The following is a 5847-nucleotide window of genomic DNA, read 5'->3' as shown; positions in this document are numbered from 1 at the left end:
ACATAAAATCTATATGTTCGTTTTTTTTCTTATTGCTTTGCGATAATTTCTACTGCCATTATTAATGTATAATATAACAACCTTGTTGAATGTTTCGTGACTACTACTATTGTTCATTTCCAATCAAACAGAAATATCATGGCTAATATCTGGCATCACATTGGAGGAGTATCAATTAGAGATTTGGGGGAAAAGCATTATCTTTTTCATTTTTATTACAAGATCGAAACTGACAGGATAGTGGATAGAAGTCCATGGACGTTTAATAATCATATGTTGCTTATTCATCGAATCATAGAATGGGAGAAGCCTATGCAAGTCCCATTATTTTTCACCAATTTTTAGATTCAAGTTCATGATCTCCCTCGATGGCTTATGTCAAAAGCCATTGCTCAAAAACTTGGAAATTTTATAGAGAGTTCCATACAGTATGATACAAAAGCCATTGTTGATGAAGTTAGAGATTATATAAGAATTCGAGTAAAGTTGGATGCTAGAGTTCTGTTGAGATGTAAGAAGAAAATAATGCTTAATACTAATAAACACATCCATGCTCAGTTCCCATATGAGCGTTTGTCAATTTTGTTTCCTTTATGGTCATTTAGGGCATGGCGACGGTTTTTGTCCGATCAGGGCAATTGAGGGGAAGAAGAAGCTCGTAATGAAATCGAGTGTTTTTCTCATGGCAGCGAGTAGGCGAGCCAAAGGTGCTCAGAGTTGTTGGTCATGTGACAAAATGGAAAGGCAAGTCCCTAATATTATGAGATTGATACTATTGTCGTTAATATTATAGGAGTTAATGAGAGTGCTAATTCTATGCATAATGTTAAGACTAATCTAGGTATTAACCTAGTTGGTAATTTGGTGAATAAGGAAAGTGGTCAAATGTCTTCAATGGAAGATTTTCAACATGATAATACATGCATGGCACATGAGGAGAGCCCTCTTCACTACACCAAAACAGGCTTTTAGCGGCACATTTTTAAGCCTTTAGCGGCACTTTTTAGCGCCACTAAAAGTATTTGCGGCGCTTTGACAAGCGTCGAAAAAAACGCCGCTAAAGATAGCGTTGCTAACTTTAACGGCGTTTTTTTCTAAAAACGTCACTAAAGACCAAGACCTTTAGCGACACTTTTCCCACAAACGCTACTATAGATCACAACCTTTAGCGACACTTTCGCACAAACGCCGCTAAAGACCACGACCTTTAGCGACGCTTTTCCCACAAACACCGCTATAGATCACGACCTTTAGCAGCACTTTTCCCACAAACGCCGCTATAGACCACGACCTTTAGCAGCGCTTCTCCCATAATCGCTGCTAAAGATCATGACCTTTAGCGGCGCTATTATTACAAACGCCACTAAAGATCATGACCTTTAGCGGCGCTTCTAGCAAAAACGCCACTAAAAACATAACCTTTAAAAAAACTTATTTTAATCAAATAATATTTATTTTTATGATAAATATTATATTATGTTTTATTTTTTAAATTTGAACTTTAAATATACTTTTTAAGGATAAATAAAAAATATTATTTAAATTAAATTTTCTATGAAAATTTTAACTTTAAAACTAAATATAAAAATTAATGAATTTAGTTTTAAAATTTAAAATAATAAATTAATAACACAATTAAAATCCAAAAGTTAGAACTCAAGTTGTCGTAAATATTAAAGTAAAATGGTAACAATTTAAAATCAAAACTAAAATAAATAATACATATGAAAAACAAACTGACTAGTTAAACCTGCCTATGACTATACACATTGCAAGTACAATGCATTAAATTGTTGAACCTGCCTAGGTACTATCTGACAGAAAAATAACACATTAAATTGTTGGATTAAACATGTAGATTACATACTAATGTAGACCAAAATATTTTCCTTTTCCTTCTACCCTTAAATCTAGAGATAGCAAAAACCAGGGACCTAACACCAGCAAGTTCAAATATATCGCTAAAAGAAACACAGCTTTAGCTCCATCGAAATGTACTTTCAATTCTCATTTCAAATTCTGCTTCAATATATTGGATGAATTTCCCCACTGCATGATGTTAGGTGATCAAACAGAGTACTTTAAAACTGCAAAAGTAAGAAGCAAGCATCCTCACTTGATAATTTGAAGGGTTGTCTTCCTCACCACTTGGTCCTCTAAAAGGAAGCAGTTGAGCTTTAGGTTTCTCTAAAGAGAAAACAATAGGAATTCCACCCTCAATCCCATGATCTTTCCTTAAACGGTGTCTCACCTAGAAGCAAAAATTTGAGAAAGAGTAAAGTGAATGATAGAAGGAAATAAACCCCTAAACAATGTCTTCTTAATGCAATAGATAAACAAGAGTAAAATTGGATATCCAAAATAACAAATACAAGCATAAGATATTAAAGTTTTTCCAAACCAAATAAAATCTAATTGGACAAGGCCCCAAATTAAACACCAATCATAAGATCAGCAACCACCAGAAAACTGTAGTAGCAAGTGTAGATTCAAAAGCCACAGACGCAAAGAGCCCCCATTTTAGAATGATTGAGAACTCCAAAACAACTTCACTGTATTCAGAATCAATAATATAAAATGCCAGAAGCTCAAATCACAATAAATAATAAAAATACAAAAACATAAATATTTCATAACCCAAAGCTACTGATACTAAAATAAAATACGTATCTAGAAGAAAAACCTAACCTTCGTACATACTAAGTAGCAATGCTGATCCTAATCCTCTATTACTGAATAAAGTAACCAATCTTAAATATATATAAAAAGTACTGCCAAACCCCTAAATTATTGGAAAGAAGCAAAAACTTTAGATAATTAAATTCCTTGAGCAATTTTTTTACACCCTACATAAAACACAATGCTGGACTCAACAATAAGCACCAAATCTTCCCAGTATTTTCCATCATTCTGCCATTAAAAAAAATCCTATTAACCCCTCAATTTTCTTTCCATATAGCTTTGCAACCTATGTCCTATCAATATGCAGTAACCCTATCCATCCACCCTATACTACATTGTACTTTTTAACTTGTTATTGCCTATCCAAAAGCATCAATTCCAGAAACAGTGTTTTATGCTGACAGATTATTAGCAATCAGCTGAATAACTTATGTTGCTTGCTTACTCGTGCTTTAGATGGGTGCAATATCAAACAAGCATATAGAAGGATTAGCCATGCACTATCATAATAATGATAAATAAAACATAAATTAGAGCATAACATGAACCACATAAAGAAATTAGGAGTTCTATATATGGTGAAAAGCCAATATTTCACTGCAACGTTATATAAAATTCTTATAGCCAATAGGTAAAATTGAAAGTTCATAAGTCATGATGATACCTTTGTGTCAATGTTATCAATGCAGCATCAGGGTTTATCTATTTGATTAAAAAAATTAAAAATTATTTTATAAATTATTTTTTTAATCAGGGTTTAAATTTGACAAATTTAAAGACTAAATGTTATTTTATCTATAGATGAATTGAAAAATTGAAATGCCAACTAAGCTTCTTATATAGCAGCTCTGTCAAGGTTCTGAACTCCAGCAGAATCAATCAAACATAATCATTGACAATATATATAATTTTATATATAAAACCTTGTTTGCTCTAAAGAAATTTGGATGGAAAAGGGTTAATTTCATATTCTTTAAATTATTTAAAATAAATGCCTGCATGGATAGAGTCAAGTACCTTCTGGGAGTTCAGGCTATTCGAATGGGGTACAAAGAGCGACTTAGCTGCTCCCATCTCACCCCTTGTTCGAGCTTTCACATCTTTCTCCACCTCCTATATATACAAAACATAAAACATCATTTAAGAAAAATGAGCTACATATGCCTCGAGAGATTAGAATATGATCCAGCTCATGTTGTTGCCTAACAAAATACTTTGAGATTAATGATGATTAATGATGCAGTTCTGAGAAAAAAGGGTAACAAATAAGCATTAAAACAATACCAATTAAATGCTAAATTGTCATGATCCCTATAAATAATAAGGATTCTACAAATTAAAGTCATACCTCCTCATCACACCAAGGAGCTAAGATCAGTTTCTTTTGCCCAAGAGCTTTTACAAACTCATCCCACGTTTTTACAACTTCAATGCAGGCATCTCTTTTTTGTTTTGCCACATCGAATAGGTTCTATTGAATCTTATCCAACATTCCTTTTACTTGTTCAACCAAAAAGACTCTAGAAATATCAGTCTTTTCTCCATTGTCACGGCGAACTGCATGCACCTGTCCAATAAAACACATTCTGGTTTGAATAATAAGAAAATAATACATACAAGAATAGAAGGAAAGCAGAAATAAGAAAAAAAAGGGTTAATTGCATGACCTTAAAGAGCTAAGAAAATACGTAATTTTGTTTTGGACTTAAAGAGCATAATTTTGAGTACTATTAGAGGTTATGAATTCCGAGGACATGTAAGAGAAGTGCACAAGGCTACTAATAGGAACATGGACAGCAAATAATCATCTTTTACGTAATAATTAAACAAATAAGCTATCCGATTTTTCTTTTGGTTTGAGTTGGTAAAACGTTAGGCATGTTCGTATTCAACATAAGTTTTCTGACCTTTAAATTTTTCATTATTGTTGCAAATAGAAGCACAGTCACTGAAATGAGAATCTCGACATGCTCATTGTCTTTCTAGTTGCAGGCTTCTGTTAGCAGTATTACTATCAAAATTTGCAATTTCATTTGAAGAACCTGCAAGAATCACAAAATTTAAAGTACATATGCATCATAAATTTAATTAAACCGTTGACAAGGGAAGGCGGAAAATAAAAATTAAAAGAAAAAGAAAACTTTTTTCTTACAAAAAGGAAAACAAAGAAGAAAAATAAACAATCAAAACCACCCACAACAATCTTTCAAAACCAAAAGGGAAAAGATAAACCAACCCCAAGAACTTTGAAAACCCAATGATCCAAAAAAAGTGTTTCTACTTTTGTTTTATTTTGTTAGGAGCTTTGGTGCCACCCTGAGAATGCCAGACTGCGGTTTCCACGAGATGGATAGAAAAACAAGGAAAAAAGAAGAGATGGTGACAGGTGTTAACATAAACACTGGTATGAACAGTTGTTAACAGAAACTGAAGAAAATGAAACATGGGTTTCGCTTATTCTTAAATTAAAAGATGGTACCAGGATCAGGAAGAGGGGGCGCAGTGAAATGGAGTTGTACATTTGAAAAGTTCTTCGGATCCGTGATGGAATCGCATAGAGCAACTCAAGCTTGTGGATTAAGAAAAGTTCTGCAGAGAAAAATCTAGGGTTCCAAATTTGGGCGTTTAAGAATTAGGGTTGAGGAAGAAAAAATAGCAATGGGTATGGCGTTAAAAGTTTTAAAGGACGGTGTGTTTGTAAAGTTGGGGGTTTCAAGGGGGGAAATTTATAAAATGGCGCTTAAAATTTTTTTAAGTAAAATTATTTTTTGTGGCATTTTCTATTGCTTTTTATTATACTGTTTTGTGGTTAAAATTTTTTAATTTAAATATCTAATTTTGCGGTTAAAATTATCAATGTAGCAATTAAAAAATGATAAAAGAATTTTGTAGTCTTTAATGTTTGTAATTTTTATTAATTTGGTATTTTCTTTAAAAGTATATAAATATTATAAAAATAAAAGTTTAAAATCTTTTTAAAATTTTTAAAAAAATTTAAAATCTTTTAAAAATCCATTTTAAAATTTTAAATCACGAAAAATATAAAACCTTTCAAAATTTAGAAAAATATATGTTATTTACTCTTTCAATGATAATTAGAAATGTTCACTACCCATACAACACACCTAGTCCAAAATATGGTTAGATTTATATTTTTTATTGTTT

At 31.9% G+C, this 5847-nt stretch overlaps 1 long non-coding RNA gene across 5 annotated transcripts; it reads right to left on the bottom strand.

Annotated features, from left to right (window-relative positions):
* Positions 1 to 1639: 1639 nt before the first annotated feature.
* Positions 1640 to 5396, bottom strand: LOC107946145 (uncharacterized). 5 transcript variants are annotated; one of them, XR_005921686.1, is made up of 6 exons: positions 5162 to 5383; positions 4919 to 5012; positions 4590 to 4724; positions 4031 to 4249; positions 3700 to 3795; positions 1640 to 2251 (listed from the first exon to the last, which is right to left on the bottom strand). It is a non-coding gene; the product is annotated as an uncharacterized lncRNA (long non-coding RNA). The 5 variants fall into 5 exon arrangements; XR_005921689.1 differs by having other exon boundaries at positions 4964 to 5012; positions 5162 to 5382; XR_005921687.1 differs by lacking the exon at positions 4919 to 5012 and having other exon boundaries at positions 5162 to 5396.
* Positions 5397 to 5847: the final 451 nt, after the last annotated feature.

This window comes from Gossypium hirsutum, chromosome D12 (assembly GCF_007990345.1).
Source record: "Gossypium hirsutum isolate 1008001.06 chromosome D12, Gossypium_hirsutum_v2.1, whole genome shotgun sequence".
Lineage (NCBI taxonomy): Eukaryota > Viridiplantae > Streptophyta > Magnoliopsida > Malvales > Malvaceae > Gossypium > Gossypium hirsutum.
This window is presented reverse-complemented; position numbering and strand designations above follow the sequence as displayed.